At 46.1% G+C, this 22,995-nt stretch overlaps 1 protein-coding gene and 1 long non-coding RNA gene across 4 annotated transcripts in view; one reads left to right on the forward strand and one right to left on the reverse strand.

Annotated features, from left to right (window-relative positions):
* The window catches only part of LOC139263202 (spectrin beta chain, non-erythrocytic 1-like), a 451,700-nt gene that overhangs the window by 403,336 nt on the left and 25,369 nt on the right, over nt 1-22,995 (reverse strand). The window lies entirely within an intron of this gene.
* Nucleotides 1-22,995, forward strand: part of LOC139263204 (uncharacterized) — a 211,069-nt gene that overhangs the window by 185,237 nt on the left and 2,837 nt on the right. The gene's annotated exons all lie outside the window — the stretch shown is intronic.

Raw genomic sequence — 22,995 nt, forward strand, 5'->3', positions numbered from 1 at the left:
GAAGTGGCGAGTTATGTCACCGAGCTAAGACGCCTTGCAGGACATTGCGAATTTGAAGGACATTTGCAGCACATGCTCAGAGACTTTTTTGTACTTGGCATTGGCCATGAAACCATACTTCGCAAACTTTTGACTGTAGAGATCCCAACCTTGAGTAAGGCCATAGCGATAGCCCAGGCGTTCATTGTCACCAGTGACAATACGAAGCAAATCTCTTAGCACACAAGTACTGCTACAAGTACTATGAACAAAGTGATGTTGTTTTCGAGTCGTAACGTACAGGGCAGATCACACATACCTGCAGCTGCACGTCCGCAGATGACTCAGAGTCCACCATCAAGGGTGATGAATGCAAGGCCATTAATACCTTGTTGCCGCTGCTGGGGTGATCATCGTTTCCATTCATGCCGATTCAAAAAGTACATTTGCAAGGTCTGTGGAACAATGGGACACCTCCAATGAATGTGCAGGCAAGCTGCAAAGCCTGTTAAACCTGCAAACCACTATGTTGCAGAGGAGGACAGATCCATGGAGGATCACGATGAACCAGAGCCTCGAGCCTCAGATAGAGGAGGCAGAGGTACATGGGGTGCACACGTTCACCATGAATTGTCCCCCGATAATGCTGAATGTTGAACTAAATGGACTCCCGGTGTCAATGGAGCTGGACACAGGGTGAGCCAGTCCATCATGGGCAAAAATACTTTCGAAAGGTTGTGGTGCAACAAGGCCTCAAGGCCAGTCTTAACTCCAGTTCACAAGAAACTAACAACTTACACGAAAGAACTGATTCCTGTAATCGGCAGCGCTACCATAAAGGTCTCCTACGATGGAGCAATGCACAAGCTACCACTCTGGGTGGTACTGGGCGATGGTCCCACGCTGCTCGGCAGGAACTGGCTGGGAAAGATACACTGGAACTGGGACGACGTCCGAGCGCTATCACCCGCTGACGACACTTCGTGTGCCCAGGTCTTAAACAAATTTCCTTCGCTGTTCGAACCAGGCATTGGGAAATTCCAAGGAGCAAAAGTGCAGATCCACCTAATTCCGGGGGCGCGACCCATCCATCACAAGGCGAGAGCAGTACCGTACATGATGAGAGAAAGGGTAGAGATCGAGCTAGACCGGCTGCAATGAGGGGGCATCATTTCACCGATCGAGTTCAGCGAATGGGCCAGTCCTCTTCTCCCAGTCCTCAAGGGAGACGGCACCATCAGAATCTGTGGTGATTACAAATTAACTATCAATCGTTTCTCTCTGCAGGACCAATACCCACTACCAAAAGCCGATGACCTCTTTGCAATGCTGGCGGGAGGAAAGACATTCAGAAAGCTGGATCTGACTTCAGCCTACATGACGCAGAAACTGGAGGAATCATCGAAGGCCCTCACCTGCATCAACAAGCACAAAGGTCTCTTTGTTTATAACAGATGCCCGTTTGGAATCCAATCAGCGGCAGCGATATTCCAGAGAAACATGAAAAGTTTACTGAAGTCGGTCCCGCACACCGTGGTCTTCCAGGACGACATCTTGGTCACAGGTTGGAACACAGTCGAGCACCTGCAGAACCTGGAGGAGATTTTTAGTCGACTCAACCGCGTGGGGCTCAGGTTAAAACGCTCGAGGTGCGTTTTCCTGGCGCCTGAAGTGGAGTTCTTGGGAAGGAGGATTGCGGCGGACGGCATCAGGCCCACCAACGTGAAGACGGAGGCAATCGAGAAAGCACCAAGGCCACAGAACGTGACGGAGCTGCGGTCGTTTCTGGGACTCTTGAATTACTTTGGTAACTTCTTAGCGGGTCTCAGCACATTGCTACATGTCTTACTACGAAAAGGGAGCGAATGGGTTTGGGGCAAAAGCCAAGAAAATGCCTTTGTAAAAGCGAGCAAATTGTTAGGCTCAAACAAATTGCTTGTGTTGTATGATCCATATAAGCATTTGGTACTAGCATGTGATGCATCATCCTATGGCGTCGGGTGTGTCTTGGAACAAGCTAATGGTTTTGGGAAACTGCAACCGGTTGCTTATGCATCCAGGAGTCTGTCTAAGGCTGAGAGAGCCTACAACATGATTGAAAAAGAAGTGTTAACGTGTGTGTATGGGGTAAAGAGAATGCATCAATACCTGTTTGGGCTAATATTCGAATTGGAAACTGACCATAAGCCACTTATATCCCTGTTCTCCGAGAGTAAAGGAATAAATACCAATGCATCGGCCCGCATCTAGAGATGGCCACTCATGTTGTCTGCCTACAACTACGCCATCCACCACAGGCCAGGCACAAAAAACTGCGTCGATGCTGTCAGTAGGCTGCCATTGCCCAACACGGGGGTGGAAATGGCGCAGCCCGCAGATCTAGCCATGGTTATGGAAGCATTTGAGAGTGAGCAATCACCCGTCACTGCCCGGCAGATCAAAACCTCGACAAGCCAGGACCCCTTATTATCTCTAGTCAAAAGCTGTGTGCTTCACGGGAGCTGGTCCAGTGTCCCAGTGGAAATGCAGGAAGAGATAAAGCCGTTCCAGCGGCGCAAAGATGAAATGTCTATACAGGCAGACTGCCTTCTGTGGGGCAATCGAGTAGTGGTCCCCAAGAAGAACAGAGACACCTTCATCAATGACCTCCACAGTGCCCACCCAGGCATTGTAATGATGAAAGCAATAGCCAGATCCCACGTGTGGTGGCCCGGTATCAATGCGGACTTCGAGTCCTGCGTTCACAGATGTAATACATGCTTGCAGTTAAGCAACGTACCCAGGGAGGTGCCGCTAAGTTTATGGTCTTGGCCCTCCAAACTGTGGTCTATGCAGGCCCGTTTTTGGGTAAAATGTTCCTTGTGGTTGTAGACACGTACTCCAAGTGGATTGAATGTGAGATAATGTCGGCTAGCATGTCCGCTGCCACTAATGATAGCCTACGGGCCATGTTTGCCGCACACGGCTTATCCGATGTCCTGGTGACCGACAACGGGCCATGTTTTACCAGTGCTGAGTTTAAACATGTCACATCTGCCCCTATTAAACCAGCGTTCAATGGTCAGGCAGAGAGAGCAGTGCAAACCATCAAACAAGGCTTAAAGAGGGTAACTGAAGGCTCATTGCAGACTTGCCAATCCCGAGTCCTGCCTAGCTACCGCACGAGACCCCACTCACTCACTGGGATCCCACCTGCTGAACTGCTCATGAAAAGAGTACTTAAGTCAAGGCTCTTGTTAGTTCACCCTGATCTACATGAACAGGTAGAGAGCAGGCGGCTTCAACAAAGTGCATACCATGATAGCGCAAATGTGTCACGCGAGATTGAAATCAATGATCCTGTATTTGTATTAAATGATGACAAGGTCCCAAGTGACTTCCCGGCACTGTCGTGGCCAAAGAGGGGAGCAGGTTGTTTCGGCTCAAACTTTCAAATGGACTCATTCACCGGAAACAATTGGACCAAATCAATCTCAGATTTGCGGATTATCCTGAGCAACCCACCTTGGACCCTACCTTTTTTGATCCCCCAACATACACATCAGTGGCAACCAGCACCACGGTTGACCACAAAGCAAAACCCATCATCCACAGCAGCCCAGCAGGGCCCAACATACCAGGCAGCCCAGGAAGGCCAGCTGCACAGCAGCCCAGCGAGGGCCCAACAAATGATTCAACAACATCAGCTTTCACACCGAGACGATCAACCAGGGCAAGAAGGGCCCCAGATTGACTCACATTGTAAATAGTTACACTATTTGGGGGGCGGGGGGTGGGGGGCGGCGGAGTGTTGTTATATATGTGGACTTGTATTTACTCTGTAAAGCCACAAGAGGGCTCATCCCCTGGAGTCCCAAGGGATCCCATAATCCCTTGGGAGCACAGTTATTTAAGGAGGCTTCACAGGTTGGAGAGGCACTCTGGAGACCTGAATAAAAAGACTAAGGTCACACTTTACTTTGAGCTCACAGTGTTCAGCCTGATTCTTTCTCCTACTTGCTGCCTGAACTTTAGCACAGCACTAAGCTTACCATGCAAGTCTGGTTTTCGGCTGCTACTCTCAGCAGGAGGCCCAATAAAGCGTGGCCGTAGCGTCCCTGGAAGAAGAAATGCGTTCTCTTAAAGCTAGCCTGTCATTTTAGAAAGCAGTTTTTGTCCTTTAAAGGGGAACTATTTTTTAAAATGAAAAAAATAAAAATGAATTAAAAGTAGGCAGTTTTAGCCCTAGGAGCTCAACTGCCCTCTGAAACAAAAAACATTAAAAAGAATTCCCAAATGTGGTTGACTCTTAACTGCGCTCTGAAATGCCCTAGCAAGCCACTCAGTTGTACTAAACCACTACGAGAAACAATAAGAATAAAAGTGGGTGGACCACCCAGCATTGGCCTCGGCAACGGCTTCAGACACAACACCAGCACACCCAGCCCTGTCAACCTGCAAAGTCCTCCTCACTAACATCTGGAGACCTGCCAAAATTGGGAGAGCCGTCCCACAGACTAGTCAAGCATCAGCCTGATAGGCATGATTCTGTGAGTATGACTTTCAGCCAATGTCCCAGACTTCTCCATCACCATCCCTGGGATATGTCCTGGCGCAACGGCAAGACAGACCACCAGAGGTGGTGGGCACAGTGGTATACAGTCTGGAGGGAGTGGCCCTGGGAGTCCTCAATATTGATTCAGGTCAAGCATGGGCAAGGAAACCTCCTGCTGATTACCACCAATCGCCCTCCCTCAGCTGATGAATCAGTACTCCTCCATGTCAAACACCACCTGGAAGAAGCACAGAAAGTACTCTGGGTGGGAGACTTCAATGTCCATCACCAAGAATGGCTCAGCAGCACCACAACTGATCGAGCTGGCCATGTCCTGAAGGACACAGCTACCAGACTGGGCCTGCGGCAAGTGATGAGAGAACACACAGGAGGGTAAAACCTACTTGACCTCGTCCTCACCAATCTACCTGTTGTAGATGCATCTGTCCATGACAGCATTGGTAGCACTGATCACCGCACAGTCCTTGTGACGACGAAGTCCTGTCTTCACACTGAGGACATCCTCCATCATGTTTTGTGGCACTATCATTGTGCTAAATGGGATAGATTCAGAGCACATCGAGCAGCTCAAAACTGGACACCCATGGGGTGCTGTGGGGGATCAGCAGCAGCAGATTTGCATTCCACCACAATCTGTAACCTCATGGCTCAGCATATCCCTCACTCTCCCACTACCATCAAGCCAGGGGACCGACCTGGTTCAATGAGGAGTGTAGAGGAGCATGCCAGGAGCAGCACCAGGCTTACCTAAAAATAATATGCCAACCTGGGCAGCTGCAACACATAACTACATGCATGCTAATCAGTAGAAGCAGCATGCTATAGACAGGGCCAAGCGATCCCACAATCAACGGATCAGATAAAAGTTCTGCAGTCCAGCCACATCCAGTCGTGAATATTGGTGGACAATTAAATAACTATAAAGGAGGTGGAGGCTCTATGAATATCCCCACCCTCAATGATGGAGAAGCCCAGCACGCGAGTGCAAAAGAGAAGGATGAAGCATTTGCAACCATCTTCAGCCGGAAGTGCTGAGTGGATGATCCATATTGGCCTCCCCCTGAGGACCCCACCATCACAGAAATCAGTCTTCAGCTAATTCGATTTATTCCACGTGATATCAAGGAAGGCTGAGCGCACTGGATACAGCAAAGGCAACATCCCGGCTGTTGTGCTTAAGACGTGCTCCAGAACTAGCCGCGCCTCTAGCCAAGCTGTTCCAGTACCCGACAATGTGGAAAACTGCCAATGTATTTCCTGTCTACAAAAAGCAGGACGAATCTAATTTGGCCAATTACCGCCCCATCAGTCTATTCACAATCATCGGCAAAGTGATGGAAGGAGTTATCGACAGTGCTATCAAGCAGCACCTACTCACCAATAACCCGCTCACCGATGATCAATTTGGGTTTCGCCAGGACCACACAGCTCCAGATCTCATTACAGCCTTGGTCCAAACATGGACAAAAGAGCTGAATTCCAGAGGCGACATGCGACTGACTGCTCTTGACATCAAGGCAGCATTTGACTGAGTGTGGCATCAAGGAGCCCGATTCAACTTGAGATCAATGGGACTCAGGGGGAAAACTCTTCACTGGCTGGAGCACAGAAGAAGATGGTTGTGGTTGTTGGAGGTCAATTATCCCAGCCCCAGGACATCGCTGCACGAGTTCCACAGGGCAGCATCCGAGGCCCAACCATCTTCAGCTGCTTCATCAAGGACCTTCCCTCCATTAAAGAGAGGCTGTTCACTGATGATTACACAGTGTTCAGTTCCATTCGCAACTCCTCAGATAATGAAGCAATCCGCACCCGCATGCAACAAGACCTGGACGACATTGAGGATTGGGAAAAGAGTGTTTGAAGACCTGGCCCTCAAACCTACCACCAGCTCATGGTCTACAGGGCTGCAATAATACCCGCCCTCCTGTATGGATCAGAGGCATGGACGATGTACAGAAGACACATCAAGTCGCTGGAGATATATCTCCAACGATGTCTCTGCAAGATCCTGCAAATCCCCTGGGATGACAGACGCACCAACAACAGTGTCCTCGCCCAAGCGAACATCCCCAGCATTGAAGCACTAACTACTCGCGATCAGCTTCGCTGGGCAGGCCACTTAGTTCGCATGCCAGATACGAGATTCCCTAAGCAATTGCTCTATGCGGAGCTCCTTCATGGCAAACGAGCCAAAGGTGGGCAACAGCAACGTTACAAGGACACCCTCAAAGCCCCCCTGGTGAAGTGCGACATCAACACTGACACGTGGAAGACCCTGGTCGAAGACCGCCCTAGGTGGAGAAAATATATCCGGGAGGGGTTTAGCTTCTCGAATCTCAACGCTGCGAGCGTGAAGTGGTCAGGCACAGGCACTGGAAGGAGCTTGTGGTAAATCAGTGCCACCCCCCTTTCCCCCGACGAATGTCTGTCCCACCTGTGACAGGGTCTGTGGCTCTCGTGTTGGACTGTTCAGCCACCAAAGAACTCACTTTAGGAGTGGAACCAAGTCTTCCTCGATTTCAAGGGACTGCCTATGATGATGATGAATAAGTGGCAGGCAATGACTATCTCCAACAAGCGAGAGTCTAACCACCTTCCCTTGGCATCACCATTGTTGAGTCCCCTCCAAAATGCCATATATTTCTTTTTGTGGTCACATTTGCAATTTTTGGTTCCAATATGTTACCTTCCATTTCTTAATACTGGGCCTGAAATCGCGCTACCCATGGATACGTGCGAGGTGCACAGGCACCCGTAGGGTCCCTGCAAGTTCCGGGTTTAGGTATGCGAATTGCATGCTTCTAAACTCTGCACTTGCGATCTGACAGATTGCTATTTGCCCAACTCCTGCCCAGCAAATGTCCTTCAATTTCTTACTACTAATAAAAGCACAGAAGGCCTGCTTTATCAGCGTATGACTTTTAAAGTGTAGAATAATACATTTTAAAAAATAATTCAAACATGTAAAATCCTGTTAAATAAGATACCTTTTTGTTTAAAATAATTAATTAAATTCCATTTTTATTTATTTGAAATATGTGATGAGTTTTTTAATTATTTTCGATGTTACTATGTTTTGGGGGGTATTCCCATTCATATTTATGTTGATTCTGTACATACGAAATTACCATAAGTATTAATGGGGATCCCCCTACTCAGAGGTTTGGCCGGCCCACGTTACCCCATTGATGCGTACAAAACCCATACATGTGCCCCTACGAAGGCCTTCGCATGGAGAGCCAGGACCGCAAGTCTCCAAACCTCCGGGACCACCAGATACTTTCGTAGAAATATTTTAGGTCGGAGGCATCTACCCGTGGGAAACCTCCGACTGAAATTTCTAGGCCATTATGCTTTTTTCATAATTCATCTGTTCAATCTTATCTTTGAATTTTATTTTTTTCCCTGAATATAATCCTTTTGCATATAATTTGTTATCTTTTGCAAATCTAGACAATCTACATTTAACACCTCCCATCAGAGATTCCAAATTGTCCCTGAGATAGCCGCTTTTGATAGCTCTCTATTGTGAATAGCTACTATTAATCACCAACCTTTGCTTCTTACTTATCAGCAGACTTATTATCCAATCTAAAATGTCCTCTTTTTTTCTTTAGAGCTTTGACTTCAGCTAGAAGTCTCCCATTATTCACACGCCTTCAGAAAATCTGGTTGTCTAATATTCATAATCTGCCAATGTGGTTAGTTCCTCAAAAAGAAAAAAACATCTTGGCTTGGAATTATTTTAATACTATTCCAAAGCAGCCAGAAAAAGGGTTAACTAAGTATATAAATGAAACTTAGTGAAAAGCAAGTTTAGAATAGAAAAACATATTTTATTACTCAACCAAACATTGTTGAGGCAAAAACAGGATTATTCATGTTAGAAATATGCCACATTAAGGCTATCTGTATTCACTTTAACAATCAGGATCAACTGTAAACCAATCTGGTGGATATATTGTGTTCAATCAGAGTTTAAGACGGAATATAACACATTAGCTAGAAAGCAAAAACATAGAACCGTAACAGGCAGTTGATACCGATCCCGGTCGGACAAACGACTGGCGCACGTGGGCAGTTCTCTTTAGCTTGAAGTATCTCTCTGTCTAGAGCCTTCTTTGGTCCGCTCTCCCCTCCATTGTCTGTGACTATAATCTTCCAGGAGATCACTTTTAACCTATTTTTAGGGGTGAGCCTGGACCTGAACACTGACAAGACCTTTTGACCTATAGGAGGTTCCCCATAAACCTTAATATCCAATAAGACCTCTAGTTCTTTGTCTCGAAGCACGAAACAAAGCCCGCCATAAACATGTCTTATGATTCTGGCCATATGTCATTGTTTATACCTTATTGAAGTCGTTTTTCTGTAGAATTCTTTTGATATCTCTCTGTTTATACTAACTCAGGGTTTCTTCCTGTGGAAAATGTTTCATATCTCTCTCGTCTCCTTTGATCCCATGAAACCAAACCAGAAAATTGCTTGCCCCAGAGCAGTTATCTCTTTTACGACGTAGCAACATGTTTACGTTAAAACCTACAACTTCCATTCATTATCTTCGCCAGCAGTTTTGTTCAGGTAACTTCAAACCCTGCCCTTCGTATTATACATAAAATATATAAACAAGGTTCAAGTCTTAGCTTAAAAGCAGATAATCGCTTAGCAACAGGGATGTTATATATAGTACAAAGAACTATAGCTTCCATTTCTAAGCATTTCTCTGATTCGAATAGACATTCCATCTGCAGTTCAAAACAACGATTTAAAACACAGCATTCAATTTTATACATTTTTAGGCATCCCTGATTTCTAACATATATAATACAATCATATATCATTTCATAGGATTACATAGTATATACAGCACAAAAACAGCCCATTCGACCCAACCAGTGCATGCTGGCGTTTATGCACCACTCGCACCTCCTCCTGTCTTTTCTCATCTAAATCTATCAGCATAACCCTCTATTCCCTTCTCTCATATGCTTGTCTAGCCTCCCCTTAAATGCATTTATACTATTCGTTTTAACCACTTCCTGTGGTAGCGAGCTCCACATTCTCACCACTCTTTGGGTAAATAAGTTTCTTCTGAATTCCCTATTTGATTTCTTGGTGACTATCTTATATTGATGGCCTCTAGTTATGCACTTCCCCACAAGTAGAAACATTCTCTCTGTATCCACTCCATCAAAACCTTTCATAATTTTAAAGACCTCCATTAGATCATCCCTCAGACTTTTTTTTTTAAAAGAGAAAAGTGATCCAGCCTATTCATCCTTTCCTGATATGTATACCCTCGCATTTCTGGTATCAGCCTTGTAAATCTTCTCTGCACCCTCTCCAGTGCCTCTATATCCTTTTCATATTCTGGCGACCAGAACTGCAGGTAATACTCTTAAGTGTGGTCTAACCAAGGTTTAGCATAACTTCCCTACTTTTCAATTCTATCCCTCTCGACATAAACCCTAGTGCTCGGTTTGCTTTTTGTATGGCCTTGCTAACCTGTGTCGCAACTTAGTGATTTATATTTTTGTACTCCCAAGTAATAAGAGATTTCTACCTTGCAGAAGCTGATTGCCAACTTTCCTCCTACCTCTCCCTGGACCATGACCCCACTCTACTGAACATCAAGCCATCATTTCCCAGATCGTCACTGACCTCATCTCCTCTGGAGATCTTCCCTCCACAGCCACCAACCTCAGTTCCCCAAACCCGCACAGCCCGCTTCTACCTCCTTCGCAAGATCCACAAACAGGACTTCCCCGGTAGACCTATCGTTTTGGCCTATTCTTTCCCCACAAAACTTATTTCTTCCTATCTTGACTCTATTATTTCTCTCCTTGCCCACTCTCTTCCCACCTACATCCACGACTCCTTCGACGCCCGCCGTCACTTCAACAGTTTCCAGTTTCCCAGCCCCAACCATCTCCTTTTCACCATGGATGTCCAATCCCTTTACACTTCCATCCCCCACCAGGATGGCCTGAGGGCGCTCCGCTTCTTCCTCGAACAAAGGCCCAACCTGTCCCCATCCACCACCACACTCCTCCTCCTCTGCCTGCTGAACTTGCTCTCACATTGAATAACTTCTCCTTTAGCTCCACTCACTTTCTCCAAATTAAAGGTGTTGCTATGGGAACCCACATGGGTCCTAGCTATGCCTGCCTTTTCGTGGGATATATGGAACATTATTTGTTCCAGTCCTACTCGGGTCCCCTCCCTCACCTCTTTTCCCGGTAGATCGATGACTGTATCGATGCCGTTTCCTGCTCTCGCCCTGAACTAGAAAATTTCATTCACTTTGCATCCAATTTCCATCCTTCCCTCACCTTCGCATGATCCATTTCTGACTCCTCCCTTCCCTTCCGTGACTTCTCTGTCTCCATTTCTGGGCATAGGCTTCCGACTACTGACTCCCACAGCGACCTGGACTAGACTTCCTCCCACCCCGCATCCTGTAAGGACTCCATTCCATTCTCCCAGTTTCTCCGTCTCTGTAGCATCTGCTCTGACGATGGCACCTTTCACAGCAGTGCCTCTGACGTGTCTTCCTTTTTCCTCAACTGAGGATTCCCCTCCGCTGTAGTTAACATGGTCCTCGACCGTGTCCGTTCTATTTACTGCCCCTTCCCCTCCCTCTCAGAACCACGACAGAGTTCCCCTTGTCCTCACTTTTCACCCCACCAGCCTCCACGTTCAACAGGTCATCCTCCGCTATTTCTGCCACCTCCAGCGTGATCCCACCACCAATCACATCGTCCCCTCTTCTCTCAGCATTCCAAAGAGACCGCTCCCTCCGCAACAGCCTGGTTCACTCCGCAGTCACCCCTAGCACCCCCTCCCATGGCACCTTCCCGTGCAAGCGCAGGGGATGCAACACCTGCCCTTTTACCTCCCTCTTCCCACTATCCAGGGCCCCAAATCCTCCTTCCAGGTGAAACAGTGATTTACTTGTACTTCTTTCAATTTAGTACACTATATTCGCTGCTCATGATGTGGTCTCCTTTACATTGGGGAGACCAAGCACAGATTGGGTGACTGCTTTGGAAAACACCTCCATTCAGTCCATAAGTGTGACCCTTAGCTTCCGGTCGCCTGTCACTTTAATTCTCCACTCCACTCCCACTCTGATATCTCTACCCTCGGACTCCTACACTGTTCCAATGAAGCTCAACGCAAGCTCGAGGAACAGCACCTCATCTTTCATTTAGGCACTTTACAGCCTTCTGAACTCAACATCGAGTTCAACAATTTCAGAGCATAACCTCTGCCCATCTTTGGTTCCCCTTTCTCCCCCCCCCCCCTCCCCCCACCCTCCCCTCCTCCGAGCTCATATTTTTTTTCTCTTTGTCTCCAATGGCAGCTGGTCATTATTTCGCCATTCACACCCTATCTTGACTAACCTTTTTCTAACTCTTGCCATTACCATTTCAATTCGGCTCATCATCCCTTTTGTCTCTCTAATCTCTCCTGCCTTCCCTCCATCACAGACCTTCCCTTTTGTTCTTTCTTTTCCTCACCCTTTCAGTGCTTCTTAAGAATGTGTTCTTTTCGAACATTCACCAGTTCTGACGAAGGATCGTCGACCTATTAACTCTCTTTTTCTCTCCACAGATGCTGCCTGATCCGTTGAGTTTCCAGCATTTTCTGTTTTTATTTCAGATTCAGCATCCGCAGTATTTTGCTTTTGAATAAGAGAACTCCTTATTCTTCCTACCAAAATGTAATACCTCACATTTATCTGTGTTGAACTTCATTTACCAATTGTATGCCCATTTTGCAAGTTTATTAATGCCCTCCTGTAATTTGTTGCAGTCCTCCTCAGTATTGACGATTGCCCCCCACTCCCCCCCCGCAATTTGGTGTCAGCCGCAAATTTAGAAAGTGTTTCTGATTCCGAAATCTAAATCGTTAATGTAAATTGTGAACAATTGTGGTCCCAGCACTGATCCTTGTGGAACACCACTACCCAACTTCTGCCACTGTGAATAGCTACCCTCTACCCCTACTCTCTGCTTTCTGTCTTGAAACCATCTAGCTATCCATTCTGCAACTTGGAACCCTGACTCCACATTCTCTGACCTTGTTCATCAGTATCGAAGGCCTTCTAAAGATTTAGATAAATTACATCTACTGAATTACCATTATCTACTCTCTCTGTTACTGCTTCGAAAAATTCAATTAGGTTGATGAAGCAAGACTTTCCCTTTTGAAATCCATGCCGACTATTCATTATTATATTTTTGGTTTCGTGGGGGCCAAAAGGCCTGTTACCACCGCAAAATCAGTGGCCACGCTGCGGAGTAGAGTGGCCACAGCCTTTTGGTGGAATGGCTGCTACTAGCCCAATTGCCCTCCCGAGTTTTCTCGGCAGTGCCCCAATCCGCCCCTTACCACTCCGCTGCTGCCAATCGGTGTTAAGCACATCATTACTATCGATCTATACCCCTCGAAAAATATTCGGCCCACCCCGCAGTGCCAAAATACGCTTATTCTCAGTGGTCCAGTGAGGCTGAGGCCTTTTGGAGCGGCCGTGCGGTTTCCCTTAAAGGGGAGAGCTCACTGACGCCGTGTTTTTTTTGTCGGCCGAATAACATGTCAGCCCGACAATTAGACCCCCTCTTGGGTGCCAGGCCACTGGCTCGGCCGAAACCCTCTCTGGTGGCCCAGTGGGCCAAAGGTTAAAAATCACAAAGGCTTTTAAGTGAAGGGGAGAGCCGTGCTGACGCGACGCTGTGAAGACGTCATCACGGCGGTGACTCTGCACCACCCCCAACTTTCGAGCCACAGTTGCTGTTACCGCGGCGTCGTTGTCCCTCAGGTGTGGACACCGCCCCCATTTGATGATGGTGATGATGATGATGATGATGATGATTACACCAACTTCCGGATCAAAACAAACCAAAAAAAGCGGGATTTCGCGAAAGAGTCGGCCTGAACCGCAGCTGTAGTAAAAACCATCGAAACGGGGTGGGAACGGGCAGGGGGGAGGGAACAATTTCTACCCCTAGATGTTCTTCTATTTTCTCCTTTAGTAGGGATTCCATTTTCCCTACCACTGATGTTAAGCTAACTGGGGTATAATTCCCCTTCTTGAATATAGGTATTATGTTAGCTATCTGCCAGTCCTCTGGCACTACACCTTTGTCTAACGAATTATTAAATATGTGTAGTAATACCTCTGCTATAGAAGCATAGAAAGCTACAGTGCAGAAGGAGGCCATTTTGGCCCATCGTGTCCCGCCTGCCGACAAAGAACCACATGGCCCTCGATCAGCAGCCCTGAAGGTTACATATAAACCTATGAAGAATGAACAATGCCGGACAGGTAAAGAGCACCCGGCCCAACCAGTCCACCCTACACAACTGAGATACCCCATGTAGCGCAACATTTTACACTCCACCCCATCCGGAGCCATGCGATCTCCTGGAAGAAGCAAAAAATCAGATAAAAACCCAGGCCAATTGGGGATAAAAATCCAGGAAAATTCCTCTCCGACCCATCCAGGCGATCAAAACTAATCCAGGAGATCACTCAGGCCGTGTTAGATTCCATGATGTACTTACCATTGTGTCTGCGCCAGCCAACAAGAGGTTATCCAGTCTAATCCCACTTACCAGCTCTAGGTCCATAACCTTGTGGGTTATGGCACTTCAAGTGCACATCCAAACACATTTTAAATGTGGTGAGGGGTTCTGCCTCCACCACCCTTCCAGGCAGCGAGTTCCAGACCCTCACAATCCTCTGCATGAAGAAGCTTACCCTCAAATCCCCTCCAAACCTTCTACCAACGACGTTAAACCTATGCCCCCTCGTAATTCACCCCTCCACCAAGGGAAATAGGCCATTGCTATCCACTATATCCCTCCACCAAGGGAAATAGGCCATTGCTATCCACTATATCCAGGCCACTCAAAATTTTATACACCTCAATGAGGTCTCCCCTCAGCCTCCACTGTTCCAAGGAGAACAAACCCAGCCTTTCCAATCTGTCCTCACAGCTAAGATTCTCCATTCCAGGCAGCATCCTAGGAAATCTCCTCTGCACCCTCTCCAGTGCAATCACGTCCTTCCTATAATACGCATCCCGTAGCATGCTCCATTCCGCAGCATGCTACCCGCCACCACCTCAGTGAGACCCCAACACTGCATAAGGTAGAAAAAGCCATAAGACAGCTTAAAAACAAGGCTACGGGCGCAGATGGAATCCCTGCTGAGGCACTGAAGTATGGCAGATGGGCACTGTTGGCACGAATACATGACCTCATCTCTCTCATCTGGAGGGAGGAGAACATGCCAGGAGATCTCAGAGATGCGACCATCTTTAAAAAAGTGGACAAGTCCGACTAAGAGGAATCTCCCTGCTATCAGCAACTGAGAAAGTCATCACTCGAGTCCTCCTCAACCGTTTTCTCTCTGTGGTCGAGGAGCTCCTCCCGGAGTCGAAGTGCGGATTTCGTCCCCTACGTGGCACAACGGACATGATCTTTGCAGTGCGACAACTGCAGGAAAAATGTAGAGAACAGAGCCAGCCCTTATACATGGCCTTCTTCGATCTTACAAAGGCCTTTGACACGGTCAACCGCGAGGGTCTATGGACCATCCTCCACCTGCTCCACAACGACATGCAGGCTGTGATCCTTACCAACGGATCCATCACAGACCCAATCCACATCCGGACCGGGGTCAAGCAGGGCTGTGTCATCGCCCCAACCCTCTTTTTAATCTTCCTCGCTGCCATGCTACACCTTACAGTCAACAAGCCTCCCGCTGGAGTGGAACTAAACTACAGAACCAGTGGGAACCTGTTCAATCTTTGCCATCTCCAGGCCAGGTCCAAGACCACCCCAACCTCTGTTGTCGATGGACGATGCTTGCGTCTGTGCACATACTGAGGCTGAACTCCTGGACATAGTCAGCATATTTACTGAGGCGTACGAAAGCATTGGCCTTACGCTAAACATCAGTAAGACAAAGGTCCTCCACCAGCCTGTCCTCGTTGCACAGCACTGCCCCCCAATCATCAAGATCCACGGCGCGGCCCTGGAAAACGTGGACCACTTCCCTTATCTCTGGAGCCTCCTATCAACAAGAGCAGGCATTGACGACGAGATCCAACACCGCCTCCAGTGGAGCCTTCGGCCGCCTGAGGAAAAGAGTGTTTGCAGACCAGGTTCTCAAAACTGCCACCAAGCTCATGGTCTACAGGGCTGTAGTAATACCCGCCCTCCTGTATGGCTCAGAGACATGGACCATGTACAGTAGACACCTCAAGTCGCTGGAGAAATACCACCAACGATGTCTCCACAAGATCCTACAAATCCCCCGGGAGCATCAATGTTAGCGTCCTCATCCAGGCCAACATCCCCAGCATTGAAGCACTGACCACACTTGATCAGCTCCGATGGGCGGGCCACATAGTTCGCATGCTAGACACGAGACTCCCAAAGCAAGCGCTCTACTCGGAACTCCTTCACAGCAAACAAGCCAAAGGAGGGCAGCGGAAACATTACAAGGACACCCTCAAAGCCTCCCTGATAAAGTGCAATGTCCCCACTGATACCTGGGAGTCCCTGGCCAACGACCATCCTAAGTGGAGGAAGTGCATCCGGGAGGGCGCTGAGCACCTCGAGACTCGTCGTCGAGAGCAAGCAGAAATCAAGCGCAGGCACCCACCCACCCCTTCCCTCGACGACTGTTTGTCCCACCTGTGACGATGGCTGTGATTCTCGTATTGGACTGTACAGTCACCTAAGAACTCATGCTAAGAGTGGAAGCAAGTCTTCCTCAATTCCGAGGGACTGCCTATGATGATATGATGATGATGATGATAATACAGCAACCAGAACAGCACGCTGTATTCCAGCTGTGGCCTAACCAGTATATTATACAATTTAAACATAACTTCCCTGCTCTTGTATTCCATGCTTCGGCAAATAAAAGCAAGCATTGTGTATGTCTTCTTAACCACCTTATCCACCTGGCCTGCTACTTTCAGGGATCTGTGGACAAGCACTCCAAGGTCCCTTTGTTCATCTACACTTCTAAGTGGCCTACCGTTTAATGTATACCCTTTCTTTATTAGCCCTCCCCAAGTGCATTACCTCACACTTCTCCAAATTAAATTCCATTTGCCACTGTTCTGCCCACCTGACCAGTTGATTGATATCCTCCTGCAGTCCATGACTTTCCTCTTCATGATTAAGCACACAGCCAATGTTCGTGTCATCTACAAACATTTTAATCATGCCCTCTATATTCAAATCTAGATCACTGATGTATAGCACAAAAAGCAAAGGACCCAGTACTGAGCCCTGCTGAACCCCAGTGGAAACATCCTTCCAGTCAAAAAAACATCCATCAACCATTACCCTTTGCTTCCTGCCTCTGAGCCAATTTTGGATCCAACTTGCCACTTTGCCCTGGATCTCTTGGGCTTTTACCTTCGTGAGCAGTCTGCCATGTGAGACCTTATCAAAAGCTTTGCTAAAGTCCATATACACCACATCATCAACCCTCCTGGTTACATTCTTGAAAAATTCAATCAGGTTAGTCAAACACGATCTTTACTTAACAAATCCGTGCTGACTGTTTCTGATTAATCCTTGCCTTTCTAAATGTAGATTTATCCTGTCCTTCAGGACTTTTTCCAATAATTTTCCCACCACTGTGGTTGGGCTGACTGGCCTATAATTACTCAGCCTATCCCTTTCTCACTTCTTAAACAAGGGTACCACATTAGCAGTCCTCCAGTCCTCTGGCATATTGCCTGTATCCAAAGAGGACTGGAAAATGATGATGAAAGCCTCTGCTATTTCCTTTCTTGCTTTGGGATGCATTTCATCCAGGCCTGGGGAATTATCCACTTTCAAAGCTGCCAAACCCTCTAATACCTTCTCTCTCACTATGTCTATTTCGTCCAGAATTTCACACTCCATCTAGTTTTTAAAAAAATGCGTGGATGCAATCCATCCGGAACAAGGGTTTCATCCACTTTGAGTTTGATTAGTTTATTTAATATACCTCCTCTTTTTCTTTTAACTGCACTTATCTCATTACTAATCTCATCATGCAATGCCCTGTCCACTTGTTCTGCCTCCCTGGTAAATACTGAAGCAAAATAATTATTTAATATTTCTGCCATCTCTTTGTCGTTACCTGTGGTATTATCCTGTCTATCCCTCAATGGCCCTATTCCCATCCCAACCTTCCTGTTTTTATTGATATACTTGTAAAATGTTTTACTATTTTGTTTTATGTTCCTTGATATATTAATTTCATAGATCCTCTTTGCCTTCCAAATTGTTTTTTTGACTTCTCTCCTAATCTCTTTGTATTCTCCCTTATCATGCATTCCTCTGCTGTCCATGTCCTTAATATATGCCTCCTTCCTTACCTTCAATTGTTCCCTTATGACTTTATTCATCCATGGAGTCTCAATAGTGTTTAGTTTGTTCTTTCCTTTTAGCGGAATATATTGTTCCTGCACTCTGTTGATCACCGTTTTAAATGTTTCCCATTGCTGTTCTACAGCATTGTTTGCCAATATTGTTGCCCATTATATTTTCCCAAGTTCTATTCTCACCCCCTCAACATCAGCTTTTCTCCAATCTATTAACCTGGTTTTTGTCATACTTATGTCCTTCTCAATTATCATCTTAAAGTGTGTAATATTATGGTCACTAGTCCCTTGATTTTCCCCTACTTTTACTTCTCTTATCTGCTCTGGTTCATTCCCCATTACTAGATCCAATAGCAAATCCTCCCTTATTGGGCTTTTTACATGTTGGGTTAAAAAGGAGTCCAGTACCCATTGCAGGAACTCCATTCACTTATCCCCTTTAACTACTGTCATGTATGTACTTTTGGGATCACTAGCCACTAGATGGCGTCACTGTTAGAGGCCATTGTGTGCAGCCCAAGTATAAAAGGCCAGCCATTTTGTATATTAGTCACTTTGGGCCTTAATAAAGCAGAGCCAAGGTCATACCTCTTGGAGTTAAACAGTACTCGGTCTAAGAGTTATTGCATACGCAACACCTACCTCTTCTGTCCAATTAATATGGGGTAGTTGAAATCCCCCATGATTATTATTCTATGTTTTTTTTATTCATTTCCCTAATTTGCCTGCATATTTCTTCCTCCAGGTCACTTCTACCATTGGGTGGTCTGTAGACTACGCCTATTAGTGTGATTGATCCTTTATTATCTTTTATCTCTTTTCATATGGATTCTATTTTGGCTTGCTGATAGCTGCTTATTTCTTTATAAAGCATTTTAGATCAAAGTATTTGCTGTGCTAATGCTTCCATATTAGAAACATAGAAGCATAGAAAATAGGTGCAGGAGTAGGCCATTCGGCCCTTCGAGCCTGCACCACCATTCAATAAGATCATGGCTGATCATTCCCTCAGTACCCCTTTCCTGCTTTCTCTCCATACCCCTTGATCTCTTTAGCCGTAAGGGCCATCTCTAACTCCCTCTTGAATATATACAATGAACTGGCATCAACAACTCTCTGGGGCAGGGAATTCCACAGGTCAACAACTCTCTGAGTGAAGAAGTTTCTCCTTATTTCAGTCCCAAACGACCTAACCCTTATCCTAAGACTATGTCCCCTGGTTCTGGACTTCCCCAACATCGGGAACATTCTTCCCGCATCTAACCTGTCCAGCCCCGTCAGAATCTTATACGTTTCTATGAGATTGCCTCTCATCCTTCGAAACTCCAGTGAATAAAGGCCCAGTTGATCCAGTCTCTCCTCATATGTCAGTCCAGCTATCCCTGGAATCAGTCTGGTGAACCTTCGCTGCACTCCCTCAATAGCAAGAACGTCCTTCCTCAGATTAGGAGACCAAAACTGAACACAATATTCCAGGTGAGGCCTCACCAAGGCCCTGTACAACTGCAGTAAGTCCTCCCTGCTCCTATACGCAAATCCCCTAGCTATGAAGGCCAACATATCATTTGCTTTCTTCACCGCCTGCTGTACCTGATGAACCATGATACCCAGGTCTCGTTGCATTTCCCCTTTTCCTAATCTACCGCCATTCAGATAATATTCTGCCTTCGTGTTTTTGCCCCCAAAATGGATAACCTCACATTTATCCACATTATACTGCATCTGCCATGCATTTGACCACTCACCTAACCTGTCCAAGTCACCCTGCAGCCTCTTAGCGTCCTCCTCACAGCTCACATCGTCACCCAGTTTAGTGTCATCTGCAAACTTGGAGATATAACACTCAATTCCTTCATCTAAATCGTTAATGTATATTGTAAAGAGCTGGGGTCCCAGCACTTGACGCTCTATTCTGCTGAGCTCCCCAACTTAGACACATTACTATGAGGAGGTGCTGAGCAGAGGTCAGGCACCACCTGAGAAGGAGACAGAAAAACAACAAAAAGAGCTCACCGAGAGTGATCTACCAGTTTTTGGGGGAATAAAGTTTAGTTACAAATCAGATACCCAGTGCCCCTAATAGTTCAGTTGGCAAATGTTACTATGTGTAATAATGAGCCATTCGATCACTCATTTGCGCAAATTTAATGGATAGTAGTAGGGTTCTGAGTTGACCAGAGGCTGTTTGGAAGCGAAGAGAGGGTTTACAAACAAAAAAAACAGCCATGGCTTTGATGGGAGAGATAATGTACCAGTGGATACGGCTTTGTTTGCAAATTGATCTTTTGCCACCCTGATTTTTTAAAGTTCTTACAACCTTTCCTCTTGTTAAATGATGGTGAGTATAAGTTATTATTCAGTATTTTTTTCCCTTCTTTTGATTTTTTTTCTTAACTTTACAATTTTCAATGTTTTCATCAGTTTCTTTTTACTATTTTGATCAGTCAGTTGTTCTGCTTGGATTTTTATTGTTCCTTTTAGTTCTGCACTGTACTTTCTTGTATGGCTCCAGGGTGGCCAAGGCTGGGAACTCAACATCCAGAGGTATTCAACATTCAGGAAGGATAGACAGAAAGGAAAAGGAGGTGGGGTAGATTTGCTGGTTAAAGAGGAAATTAACGTAATAGTAAGAAAGGACATTAGCTTAGATGATGTGGAATCGGTATGGGTAGAGCTGCGGAACACCAAAGGGCAGAAAACGCTAGTGGGAGTTGTGTACAGACCACCAAACAGTAGTAGTGAGGTTGGGGATGGCATCAAACAAGAAATTAGGGATGTGTGCAATAAAGGTACAGCAGTTATCATGGGCGACTTTAATTTACAAATTGATTGGGTTAACCAAGTTGGTAGTAATGCGGTGGAGGAGGATTTCCTGGAGTGTATTAGGGATGATTTTCTTGACCAATATGTCAAGGAACCAACTAGAGAGCTGGTCATCCTAGACTGAGTGTTGTGTAATGAGAGAGGACGTATTAGCAATCTTATTGTGCGAGGCCTCCTGGGGAAGAGTGACCATAATATGGTAGAATTCTTTATTAAGATGGAGAGAGACAGTGTTAATTCAGAGACAAGGGTCCTGAACTTAAGGAAAGATAACTTTGATGGTTTGAGACGTGAATTGGCTAGGGTAGACTGGCAAATGAAACATAAAGGGTTGACAGTGGATAGGCAATGGCAGACATTTATAGATTACATGGATGAACTTCAACATTTGTACACCCCTGTCTGGAGTAAAAATAAAAAGGAGGAGGTGGCTCAACCGTGGCTAACAAGGGAAATTAGGGATAGTGTTAAATCCAAGGAAGACGCATATAAATTGGCCAGAATAAGCAGCAAACCTGAGGACTGGGAAAAATTTAGAACTCAGCAGAGGAGGACAAAGGGTCTAATTAGAAGGGGGAAAATAAAGTATGAGAGGAAGCTTGCAGGGAACATAAAAACTGACTGCAAAAGCTTCTATAGATATGTGAAGAGAAAAAGATCAGTGAAGACCAACGTAGGTGCTTTGCAGACAGAATCAAGTGAATTTATAATGGGGAACAAAGAAATGGCAGACCAATTCAACAAATACTTTGGATCTGTCTTCACTAAGGAAGCCACAAATAACCTTCCGGAAATACTAGCGAAAAGAAAGAACTGAAGGAAATCCTTATTAGTCAGGAAATTGTGTTAGGGAAATTGATGGGATTGAAGGCCGAGAAATCTCCAGGGCCTGATAGGCTGCATCCCAGAGTACTTAAGGAAGTGGCCCTAGAAATAGTGGATGCATTGGTGATCATTTTCCAACATTCTATTGACTTTGGATCAGTTCCTATGAACTGGAAGGTAGCTAATGTAACACCACTTTTTTAAAAAGGAGGGAGAGAGAAAACAGGGAATTATAGACATCGGCGGTGGGGAAAATGTTGGAATCAATTATTAAAGATGAAATAGCAGCGCATTTGAAAAGCGGTAATAGGATCGGTCCAAGTCAGCATGGATTTATGAAAGGGAAATCATGATTGACAAATCTTCTAGAATTTTTTGAGGATGTAACTAGTAGAGTGGACAAGGGAGAACCAGTGGATATGGTGTATTTGGACTTTCAAAAGGCTTTTGACAAGGTCCCACACAAGAGATTAGTGTTCAAAATTAAAGCACATGGTATTGGGGGTAATGTACTGACATGGATAGAGAACTGGTTGGCAGACAGGAAGCAGAGAGTCGGAATAAACGGGTCCTTTTCAGAATGGATGGCAGTGACCAGTGGGGTGCCGCAGGATTCAGTGCTGGGATCCCAGCTATTTACAATATACATCAATGATTTAGATGAAGGAATTGAATGTAATATCACCAAGTTTGCAGATGACACTAAGCTGGGTGGCGGTGTGAGGTGTGAGGAGGATGCTAAGAGACTGCAGGGTGACTTGGACAGGTTAGGTGAGTGGGCAAATGCATGGCAGATGCAGTATAATGTGGATAAATATAAGGTTATCCACTTTGGTTGCAAAAACAGGAAGACAGAATATTATCTGAATGGTGACAGATTAGGAAAAGGGGAGGTGCAACGAGACCTGGGTGTCATGGTACATCAGTCACTGAAGTTTGGCATGCAGCAACAGCAGGCGGTGAAGAAAGCAAATAGCATGTTGGCCTTCATAGCTAGAGGATTTGAGTATAGGAGCAGGGAGGTCTTACTGCAGCTATACAGAGCCTTGGTGAGGCCACACCTGGAATATTGCGTTCAGTTTTGGTCCCCTAATCTGAGGAAGGACGTTCTTGCTATTGAGGGAGTGCAGCGAAGGTTCACCAGGTTGATTCCTGGGGTGGCAGGACTGACATATGAGGAGAGACTGGATCAACTGGGCTTGTATCCACTGGAGTTTAGAAGAATGAGAGGGGATCTCATAGAAACATATAAAATTCTGACATGATTGGACAAGTTAGAGGCAGGAAGAATGTTCCCATTGTTGGGGAGTTCCAGAACCAGGGGTCACAGTCTAAGAATAAGGAGTAAGCCATTTAGGACTGAGTTGAGGAGAAACTTCTTCACTCAGAGAGTGGTTAACCAGT

This window comes from Pristiophorus japonicus, chromosome 4 (genome assembly GCF_044704955.1).
Source record: "Pristiophorus japonicus isolate sPriJap1 chromosome 4, sPriJap1.hap1, whole genome shotgun sequence".
In the NCBI taxonomy this organism is placed as follows: Eukaryota; Metazoa; Chordata; class Chondrichthyes; family Pristiophoridae; genus Pristiophorus; species Pristiophorus japonicus.